Consider the following 12075-nt stretch of genomic DNA (forward strand, 5'->3'; position numbering starts at 1 on the left):
TGGATTTTTAAAAAGTTGAGAAACACTATTCCATAACTGGATTTAATCCTGTTTTCTAAAAACTTATTGAAATTGGAATTCTACAAATCTTGATATTCTTTTAGCTTTTGGGTCATTGACTCCTTAGTTTATCTGCTGAAGTCTATAGACCCTCCTCTCCAGAAATAATTTTGATATACGCCACAAATGCAAATTCTGATTATAATTTCAGATGGTTTAAGAACATCTAGAGTCTAATTATGCATCCAGAGTAAGAACTTGTGTTCTGAAAATACTAAATGTTTCTTGAATTTTCATAAATAAACTGATGGTTAAATAAACTGTGGCCATCCAGAAAAACAAAATTTTATAGTCATTAAATGATGGAGATGACTATATACCCTAATAGAGACTAAAGATTAAATGCCAAATGAAAGGACATGTTATAGAATAGGTTAGAATGACATTGCATATCTATTATGCATAATTCTAATTGCATATATATGCAGAAAATAACTATCAGGATACACACAAGACATTTGGACAATGCTATTAGATGGGTATTATCGAGACCTTTTTTTTTTTTTTTGGTGGGGATTAAGGCCAGGGGTGCCCTACTACTGAGCTCTATCCCCCTCCCTTTGCATTTTGTATTTTGAGACTGGGTCTTGCTAAATTACTGAGGCTGGCCTCCAACCTGTAGTCTTCCTCTTCCTGCTTCAGCTTCCTGAATTACTAGAATTAGTAGCATACACCTCCCCCAACTTTTTTCTTTAAACCAAGTAATCTTTGGGCAATGCCTTACTATAATTTGTATTTTTGTATGCATTTTTTAAAAAGTCATGTTGATTAAAGATTGATTTTTTCTAATATATAATGTTTTATATTCTTTATAATCTACTCCAAATAAAAGACAGATGCTATGTACTATCCAAATAAAATTCCTTTCTGTATTTTAAAACTTTAAGGTCTTTCTTTCTCTCTCAAGATTAAAAGATACTTTTGGACATTCCTTCTTGACCCATTATCTTTTTTTTTTTTTTTTTTTTTTAATCCAGGAGAGCCTAATTCAGTGGCCCATGCCTGTAATTCCAGCAACTTGGGAAGCTGAGGCAGGAGGATCATGAGTTTGAGGCCAGCCTCAGCAACTTAGGAAGGCCCTAAACAACTTAGTGAGACCCTGTCTCAAAATAAAAAATAAATAAACAGGGGCTGGGGTTGTGGCTCAGTGGTTAAGTGCTTGCCTTGCATGAGTGAGGCACTGGGTTTAATCCTCAGCACCACATAAATAAACAAATAAATAAATAAGTAAGTAAATGATATTGTGTCCATCTACAAATAAATAAATAAATAAATAAATAAATAAATGGGCTGTGGCTGTGGCTCAGTGGTTAAGCCCCTCTAGGTTCAATCCCTGGTACCAAAATAATATAAAATGAAATAAATACTGAAAATTGAACCACATGCTAGCTAAAAACTCTACTGCTAAACTACATCCCCAGCCCTAATTATGTTGTTTTTGCTTTACTTCTTCAAGTTTTAATTTTTTTTATGGGGGGGGTGAATTTGGGGGGGATGTCAGAGCCCTGTGTATGCTAAGTACACACTCTACGGTTTGAGCTACACTGCTAGTCCCTCAATTTTTTGTTTCTGTGGAATATCCTGACATTATATGAATAAAATCCAGACATATGTTAATTATGTTGAGAATGTTGCCTGAAGCGCTGCATGAGTTCTCTGATTCTGTGTCCTACTAAATCCTACATTATGATTTTTATGCAAACTGTTTCATGGATTATTAACTTGAGTTATGCTATAATAGCCAACTACATGAGATGAGGTAATTGGAAAGATATTATGTTCTTGCCTAATGATTTTGGTCTCTGGGATATTGAGGGACTGTCCCTGACATGTATTTGTACAACTAGATTTATTTCAGGGTGAACAAAATAATTCTAATCTTTATCAAATATTAAATTTCCCACTTCCTGTTCCAATTTAATGACATCCTTTTTTAAAGCACATGCAGTTTTCTAACCGTTATCTGACAGGAGGCACGCTGGGGAATATACAAAAAGAGCCACTTCTGGTTTCCCTTACAGGGATATTGGAATGTGTAATAATCACAGAAATCACTACAACCGAAAATAAGTAAAATGACCAAATATTCTGGCCTGCCGCCGACCACAGAGTTCCATTTGCAAACTGGTCCAGGGTCTGTCTGATTTTTGTCAGTGCACGGGAATCCCACTTTCCTGGCAGTCTTCAGATGCTCCCCTCAGGCATGCAGCCTCCTCATCCTCTTAAGCAGGCAGCAGTGGGTGTGGCCTCCCATGTAGAGGGCAGATGATTGGCTGGGTCAACCTCCTGGGGCCCTCATCTCCATCCTGTAATGGCTTATTTGCTAACAATTCTCTTATGTGTAATCCGACTCTCTTTTGCAATATAACCCTTTTATATTGAGTTATAATCTTCAAATAGGAAGAAATCGGCAATATTCATTTTGTAAACCCATATTCCTCGGCTTCATAGCTATGTTTAAATGGTCATTTAATTAATTCAAACCCCTTCATCCTGCGAATTGGGCCTGGTCTTCACAGTCCTTTCTGAATAATCACTGGATTTTCTGCCTCTCATCCAAACACTTTCTGATTCTCTCCCTGCACTGCCTTCTGAATTATATTTTGAATAGACAAACTTGATCATTTCATTCACTGGCTTAAAAATCTTCAATGGCCCCAGGTACTTTGGTACACACCTGTAATCCCAGTGACTTGGGAGGCTGAGGCAGGAGGATCAAAGTTTAAAGTTGGCTTCAGCAATTTAGTGAGGTCCTAAACAACTGAGTGAGACCTTATCTCCAAAACAACAACAAAAACAAACAAACAAAAAAAAAAACTTCATTGATTTAGAGAAAAATTCTCGTAAAGGACAAAGTCCAAATTCCTTGTTGGGGTTTTTATTTTTTTATTTTTATTTTTTTTAGAGAGAGAGAGAATCTTTGTTTGTATGTGGTGCTGAGGATCAAACCCGGGCCGCACGCATGCCAGGGGAATGCGCTACCGCTTGAGCCACATCCCCAGTCCCCTGTTGGAGTTTTTATAACAGATGGGTGGATGCCCCAAACCTTAGAGAGTATAGAACCTTCTAGTATCTGTCTTTTTCTATACACCCTGCAGTGTTGCTATGTAGTATCAGAGTTAATCTGTCCTTCCATGTTCTATGTCCCATGCATTCTTTGCATCATGACTGCTTTGGGGACATTAAGTAAAATAAAAGTTACTTGAACATAAGTCCTGTCATACCAGAACAGTGGATCTGCTTCCTGAGATGGACAAAATTTGATCATGTCCTGGGAGGCACAGATTAAGATGGTGCCAGGTTTCATTACACTACTCAGGATTGTTGTGTAATTTATGAGATGTTTATTTCTGGTATTTTCCATTAAATATTTTTATATGTTGGTTATAGGTAACTGTAACTGCAGAAAGCAAAACCACAGATAAAGGAGGGCTATGGTATTTTCTGTTTCCATGACCTGACACCCGCAGTGGCTTCTGCCTATAGTTGTAAACCCGCAATTTTTTTTGGCAGTGCCGGAGATTGAACCAAAGCCTCACTCATGCTAGACGGGTGCTCTACTGCTGAGCTACAACCACAGCCCTGCCAGCCTCTCTATACTTGGCGAGTTTCTACTGATCCTCTAGCACTGCCCTCACCTCTCCTGGAAAGCCTTCCTGGGTTATTCACACTGTCCCTTATCCATACCGTCCCTGGGCTTTCTCAGTCTTCAGAAGCTGTCCCTCATACCTCACCCTAATTATAGATTTTTGTTTTCCCAAGAGATCAAATCAGAACATACTTCCAGAGTCGACACAGTGACTGGGTCTACAAGAGTTATCTTGATTATATTTTCATATATCTTAAATTACTTTTATGTCTTATTAAGGTAACTGTCTTTTCCTAAGAACAAAAGGACAGTCACAAAGTGGGTCTCAAAATGTGTCTGATTGTGTAATTGGCAGGTGAGATACTCTGTCCTTTTGATTACTATGTGAACTAAGCACTCTATATAGAGAGACAATTCACTATACCTATCAACATTGTCTCATTTTATTTAATTCTTTTAATCATCTAGAGTGCTAAGTAGCTTTTTTTTTTTTTTTTTTTTTTGGTACAAGGGATTGAACATAAGGCCTTAACTACTGAGCCACATCCCTAGCCCTTTTTATTTTTATTTTTTCATTTTGATACAGAGTCTTGTTAAGTTGTTTAGGGCCTCACTAAGTTGCTGAGGCTGGCCTTGAACTTGTGATCCTCTTGCCTCAGCTTCCTAAGCTGCTGGGATTACTGGCATGTACCCACCATGCCTGGTTGAAGTACTAAATAGCTTTATTCCCATTTTGCAGATGAGGAAAGTGTGGTTCAGAAATTAACTCACTTTTTTTTTGGCGGGGGAGGGGGGGTAGGGAATTAAACCCAAGGGTGCTCTACCACTGAGCTGCATCCCTACCCCTTTTTATTTTGTGTTTTAAGATAGTGTCTCACTAAGTTGTCCAGGCTGGCCTTGAATTTTTGATTCTCATGCCTCAGTCTCCCTAGTTACTGAGATCATAGGTGTGTACCACTACCTGGCTGAGAGTAACTCACAGGAGTTTCTGACTAGGAAGCCTGAAACTTAGAATGCGGTTTCCACTATTTTATACTTTCCTCCAATATACTGTGTTCCAAATTCAGTTTTAGGAGTTGATTTTTGAGGAAGGCAGCCATTTATAAAATCAATCATGGCAGACAGAGGGATTCAAAGGAAGTAAAACTTGCTTCTATGTGTTACAGTTTCAAGAAACACCATACTAAGTAGCAATGCCCCCAGTCATTTTCAGTCTTCACTTAAGTATATGTGTTGGTAAAAATTAGGAAATCTCTTAAAAACCTTATCTTAAAACATTTCACATTCATAAAAAGCTTTTAGAATGGCAGTTGATTTTGCATATCATTCACATATTATTATAAAAATGCTTTGGCTTCTTAGTGAAACCAAACAAAACCCACAATGTATATACAGCTGTGGCAATATTTAGACATGTAAGCATCTTAGCTGAATACCAAATGTACACAAGAATCAACACAAAAATGGATTTTACAGTTAACTTTAACGGATGTGATAGTTTAAGAGAGTGGTGACTTCCAGGGTCATACCCCAAGCATTGGCATCAAGTGATTTCAGTGGTTGTCACAATTATGGCCAGTTCAAAAGTTAACAGGAAGGTCGGACTACACTTTTAGATCGAAAATGTAAAGACCATTTTCTGAGTTTGGGATTGAAATGCTAGACATGATATCACTATGAAGTTGGCTTCAAAGTCTGCTAATTAGACCATTTTTCTTAAAACCTGGTTTCTTCTTATGCAACCTAATAGAATTGGTTGTTCTTTTAGAGTAAAAGTTTTATATACACTGAAAACCTCTGGTAAACTGATAATAAAAACAAATATGCAGATAGCAAAATATGCACTCTGAAAATAAATCAATGAGTGAAAATGGAAGATTTCCTCTACAGTTTGGCTTTGGTTTATTTCCTGCTCCAGGGAGTATGGTAAAGGGCAGCTTGTGTTTTTAGGGTGGAAACTGTTTTCTGGTTTATGCTAATTTGTTGCTAGTGCTGAAGGTTGCTTATTTTATTAGTTTTAGGTGATACAAGTTCACAGATTTATGAAAAGATTCTCTCTGTTTAGCTGTAGTCATGTTCATTTCAGTTCTCCTTTTTCCATTTATTTATTTTTTCTTCCTGGTACTGGCAATTGAACCCAGCAGCACTCTACCACTGAGCTAAATACCCAGACCTTTTTATTTTTTATTTGGAGACAGAGTCTTGCTAATTTTTTGAGGCTGTCCTTGAATTTTCAATACTCCTGCTTCAGCCTCTGAGCTGCTTGGATTATAGACATGTGCCACAGTGCCCAGCTGGTTTCCATATTCTTTTTTTATTTTTCCCCATACCAGGGATTGAACCTGGGGGGTGCTTAACCACTGAGACAAATCCCCAACCCTGTTTTAAAATTTTATTGAGAGATAGGGTCTTGCTAAGTTTCTTAGGGTCTATCTAAATTGCTGAGGTTGGCTTTGAACTTGTGATCCTCCTGCCTCAGCCTCCTGAGTTGCGGGGATTACATTGTGTACCACCATGCCTGGCTTGTTTTCTGTAATTTTGTTGAGGGAAGTAGTGACAGATGTCATGCTCATGACCACTGTGGAAGTATGAACCACTTTTTAAATAAAACATTGTTAGTATCAGTGAAATCATTTTTTAACTACTGCTTTGCTGCACTATCCTGAAAACCCTCCTCTCTCCCAATCTCCTGGACTGGAAGAGCAGGTAAGGTGACAAATTTCTTGGATCTGAATACTAAACTGGGCTAGTTGGTGCCTGGATTCTGGGGCAGCTGTTTTCCTCTACACAGAGATGCTGTGATTACCAAGGTGATCAGGAGTTGTATTCCACATGAGGAGCTACATGAGGATCACCTAAGTTCTCTCAAGGGAGAAAAGCTAGGGTTCAGGCTACCTAGTCTTGTCTATGGCTCTGCCCAAAGAGAAAAGTTTGATAGTGTGCTACAACATAATCCTAGTGGGACCAATCATTTGTTTGCTATATCTCTGGACACTGGAAAGAGGGAGCAGGGCCAGGAGAGCAGTGGAGAAAGGAACAGGTGGAGAAGAGCAAAAAGAGCTTAGTGTGCACGCACTGCACTCCACACACCATGTTCAGTCTTACAGCTGCTCTGAGAAACAGCGAGCTCCATTTCATTGGTGAGGATGCTGAAGCAAATAGCAGCTACTTGCCAGACTCATTCAGTCCATGGTTGGTTTTCTGTTGTCTGCAGGCCTCCTGCATGCTTTCTACTACAGGGTGCAGAGATCCAGGGAAGAATAGGAAAAGAGAAATTTTAAACAAAACGAACAGAACAAAACAAAAATCCAAACTGGGAGAGAGCTGTGAAATGCTGCCAATGGCCATCCAATCTGCAGGAGGGACATCACCCAGAAAGACTACGGACCAGATGAACCTTGGCATTGTTCCACCATTTTTTCCAGTTTCTGGGCCACATGGCTCCATATTTGCCATTTCAGGAAGGTCCTAGTCTTAGGAAGCTACAGTGGACCCTCCATATCCTCAGGTTCCACATCTGTGGATTTAATGAATGGTGAATTGAAATGTGTGTGTGCGAGAGTGTGTACATGTACTATAATGCGCGTGCACACACACTTCAATGTTTAGAAATGAATGTGCTGGGGATTGAACCCGGGGTGTGTAATCACTGAGCCACATGCCCCAGCTCTTTTTTATATTTTAATTAGAGATAGGGTCTCACTGAGTTGCTCAGGGCCTCAGTAAGTTGCTGAGGCTGGCTTTGAACTTGCAATCCTCCTGTCACAGCCTCCTGAGCCACTGGGATTACAGGCATGCACCACCACACCTGGCTATATCACAGATTTGAGTATCCAGGAATTTTGCTATCTAATAGATACCAAATGGATACTGAGGGATGATCATATCTGATAAATTCTCAATTCTTCCAGGAATGTTATTACTTATTTAGTTTTATTTTTGTTATTTATTTTTGCAGCAGTGGGGGATGGAACCCAGGGCCTCATACATGCCAAGTAAGCGCTCTACCAAGTGAGCTACACCCCCAACCCCTGAAATTACTATTTAATAGGAAAATATTAGCAAAAGCCCAAGACAAGTTCTGTAAAAATACACTCGAGAAGAAAGCATTTATTTGTTTAGTGTTCCAGCTTTTAGGTTAACCTTATAAGCGGGAGGTCTGGGTTTCTTTGCAGAAACAAGTTTCTTGAGTCTTGTTTTCAGTTTCCACAATATTCCCTTTTATGTTCCTGACACTGCTGCCTTTCACTTGGGTGGAAGGGAGGAATTCCTTCCTGGGAGACAGCCCTACCCTATCTCTGTCAGCTCTCTGGCTTGAAGGTCTTCAAAGATGTTTTGATTTTCAGTAGTAAAAACGTCAAAACTTCATTCTAAATTTACCACTACAAGCAGGCCCATCAGCTATATGGATCTACCACAGTCTACCCTGACACACTGAGCAGATGGCTTTGCTAAAAAAAAAAAAAAAAAAAAAAAGACATGATGACAAGAGCAAAATTTATCTATGGAAGGAACAACATCAGTATTTGTTGTCACAATGTTTTAAAAATGTTAACTTTATCTGGGGGATTTCTGGATATACTGCATGTCATGTTATGGAAAATAGATTTTTGTTTTTTGGTACTCATTCCCAGCCCTTTTTATTTGAGACAGGGTTCTGTGTTGCTAAGGGCCTCATTAAGTTGCTGAGTCTGGCCTTGGACTTGTGATCTCCTGCCTCAGCCTCTGGAGTTGCTGGGATTATAGGCATGCACTACCACAACCAATTATTTTGTTTATACTTGACGAATCTTTTCCTTTGGTGTATCAGGGACCATGAGGCCACAGGAAACATGACTTTGGATATGACAATTGTCCAAAGTTCCCTGCTCTGATGGGATTGTGACTCAGGAGCCATTACTGATGAACCAAAAAGGTCATTTAAAAATATCTAAGCAGGGGTCTGGGGTGGTGGCTCAGTGGTAGAGGCTCAGTGGTAGAGTGCTTGCCTAGCATGTGTGAGGCACTGGGTTCAATTCTCAGCACCAAATATAAATAAATAAAGTTCTATCAACAACTAAAAACATAAAGTTTAATTTAAAAAAATTATCTAAACAAAATGGAATGACAAGTAGGAAAAAGGAAGAGAACTTCCACATGGCCACGGGAGGTTTTGTTTATAAAATCAACACTGTCCATTATGGACACATAGATAGGTTTTCCTGGCAGCTCTCATAAGCTTCTCTTTGACTGCCTGACTGAAGTCCCCTTCATCTCTACGCAAGGTGGAAGTGTAGGAGAAAACGGGCTTGGAGAGCTCATGTTATCATTCAACCCATTTCCTTAGGCTCATCTGTTCAGATTTTTGTTTTTCTTTTTCTTTTTTTGGTATCAGGGATTGAAACCAGGGGCACTTAACCATGGAGACATATTCCTAGCCCCTTTTATGTTTTATTTTAAGACAGGTCTTGTTAAATTGCTCAGGGCCTCACTAAGTTGCTGAGGCTGGCTTTAAACTCACATCCTCCTGCCACAACCTCCCCAGCCACTGGAATGACAGGCGTGTGCCACCGGGCCTGGCTGGTTCCTATTTTTAAAGAACTGAGGCTTTTCCTGTAGAGTCAAACTTCATTTTTTCTTAGGGCTTTAAAAGAATTTGATGTCATTTTGGAGTCTGGGAGTCTCACCTACAAGGCATCAGCAGGGTGCCTTTGAGGGGAGCCTCATCACAGAACATACCCACTATCAGTAGCCACGGCTTAGAGCAACCTCCCTCAGCAGCTTCCCATCTTGTCTGGCTCTGAGGCTGTTTCCCAGAATACCCAGCGCTTCCCGGAAGTCTGAATGCTTCCTGCTGATTGGACAAAGAGCTCTCAGGGGCTGGACTTCCTCCCCTCCAAGAAATGGCTGCCTGAGGGAGGTGAGAGCAATTCTGACGCAGGCCTCAATTGAGTTCTCCACTTACCCTGATAAGGGGGTCCTCTGATTCTACATGTGGAAGTATATGCAACTCCACCCACCCTGCCACCTTCTCTCAGCTCCAGTTTTAAGACAGAAAATCCCTTTTAAAAAGATTACTTTGAAGATTCTGTTCTAGAATTCTTTCCATGGATTTTTTTTTTTTCCTCCACGTCATTGCTCCAACTATCTCCCCTTCCCCCCAAATGGCTTGGAACTAATCTAAAATTAGAGGTGAGAGTTAATCAGTATTAATGATAAGACTTTGCAGTTATTTTCTTCAAAATAATAAACATGATATAAAATAGAAAACATATTATTATAAAACTAATAGATAATAATTAATTAATGATTAATTTCTTTCCTGTTCAAATCTTCATTGCAAAATATTTGAACCCTGTTGTGTTTTTGTTGAAGTACAATTTTAAGCCTTTCAAATGACATCTCGCTTTTAACCTTACCATGACTGTGATCAACGTGGCTTTTTCTTTAGGCTCAATGAAGGTGAAAGATGCGGAAGGAGGCACCCCTGCTTTAGAGAGAGGGAAGATACCAAACTACTTGACAAATTCTCCATAGGAAATACCAAGTGGAATCTTTGTTGACTTTTATGATTTCCAGAGGTTTTTTTTTTTTTTTTTTAAGAAAAGAACACCTACCTAAAACTTGAATGCTATTTTTACAGTTCTAGAGTAATCCAAAACAGTCATTTTTAAAGTAAAGAGGTTTCATTTTTGGCAATGGCTGCCTTCCACAGATGTGCATGCTCCTTGACAAGATCAGAGAATCAGGAAGCTGCCTTCCACAGACATAGAGTACAGAATAGAGTAATATAGGAATTGAGTAAGTACAGTAATTAGCTGAGCAGTTAGCCTGAGGTTTGATAGCTCATCCAGAGATAGTGCTAGACACACATTCCACTGAGCATGCTCGCCGGAGTCTCACATTCTAGAAGCACTGAGAATGCATGCACTGAATACACACACCCCATCCCCAAAACTGTGCCCCAAACCACTGCTGCACACATATATTCTACACAGTTATAACACAGCATGCTCCCAAGCCTTTAAGCTTTGACACCCTCAGCCAATAAGCTGCCAAAAAGATGCTTAAGCAGCAAGTTGCCCTGACCTCTACTAACCAGGGACTCTTTCTTTAAATCCTCAGGGACTTGGAAAAGGTCAAGAGGGAGGCAGCCAGAGGCTGTGGGGCATTTCTCTGGGAAGTCATATCACTCCCTGCTCTTATTTTTCCTTAATCTAATGTTCTCTTGGCTTTCTGACATTTTATTTATTTATTTAGGTACCAGGGATTGAACCCAGGGGCGCTTAACCACTGAGCCACATCCCCAGCCCGCTCCCTTTTTATACAGAGTCTCCTGTTTTTTTAAAAAACATAATAATTGGTTTGTTTTTATGTTCTTTTGTTGCAAGTGGAATACTGTGCTTAATCCAAGCAGGCAAAGTAAAGCTATGACTTCAAAGCTGTTCCTTGATAAAACATTAAAACAGCCCAGGGTGGACCAACTGTTATCTGCAATTCTACAGATAATTAACAAATGCGGAGCTGAAGTTGCCACTGGGAGTTTGTGTGGGCAAGGTCAGTTCTTGCTCCTGCTAGATTTCCAGGACTCTTCCAGTAGGCAGACAATAGGAGAGTCTTTCAATAAAATTCCATTTTTATGTACAGAGAGAACTTGAATTTCTGCTTGGCCTAGCAGAAACAAGCTCTCTCTCTATCCTCATCTCTTTCTACCTTGAAACACCACTACCTGTACCTCCTTTTCCTTCTCCTTCTCCCCACCATTTTTTTTTTTTTTAATGGTGCAAGGGGTAGAACCAGAGCCTCTCACATGCTAAGTGTGGGCTGTGCCACTGAATGACATCCCCATCCCTCATAGTATTTTTTAGTCTAGAGCATCAGCACATTTTCTGCCATGAATGTAAAAATATTGCCTTTGCAACTTGATTTTGTAGACTGTGATGGTACTCCACTTTGGATTTGTGGGTTCCATGAATACATTGCTGAGCTCTTCTCTCATCTTTCAACCTTCAAACTTCAGCACCCAGAATCCCTTGGCTTGAGTCTAGCCATTGGCTTCAGCACGTCAACCCCTTTGCAGGTTTTCCACTCCCCATTTCCATGGGCTGCCCGGCAATTCATCAAGGTATATCTCCCTTCAAGTTAGAAAACTCACCCGAAAGCCCCCACCTCTTCCAAGCAGCCTTCCCTGATTAAGCGAGGATGAAGACACCCCTAAAGCATGCGCAATACACTCCTGATAAACAAGAAAACACACACACACACATACACATACACACACGCACACGCACACATGCACGCGCGCGCACACACACACACAACACGCATATACCAAAACAAACACAGAAACTCACAGAAAGAGGAAATTACACATTTTCTGCCTTTCTGATTGTAAAATCCCCAGGAAGATAAGGAGACCAATTGTATTTCAATAACCAATTAATTAT

The 12075-nt window shown here is 39.9% G+C and overlaps 1 protein-coding gene across 20 annotated transcripts in view; it reads right to left on the reverse strand.

Moving 5' to 3' along the window:
- The window catches only part of Dlgap1 (DLG associated protein 1), an 878199-nt gene that overhangs the window by 123047 nt on the left and 743077 nt on the right, over positions 1-12075 (reverse strand). The gene's annotated exons all lie outside the window — the stretch shown is intronic.

This window comes from Ictidomys tridecemlineatus, chromosome 13 (assembly GCF_052094955.1).
Source record: "Ictidomys tridecemlineatus isolate mIctTri1 chromosome 13, mIctTri1.hap1, whole genome shotgun sequence".
Taxonomy (NCBI): Eukaryota; Metazoa; Chordata; class Mammalia; order Rodentia; family Sciuridae; genus Ictidomys; species Ictidomys tridecemlineatus.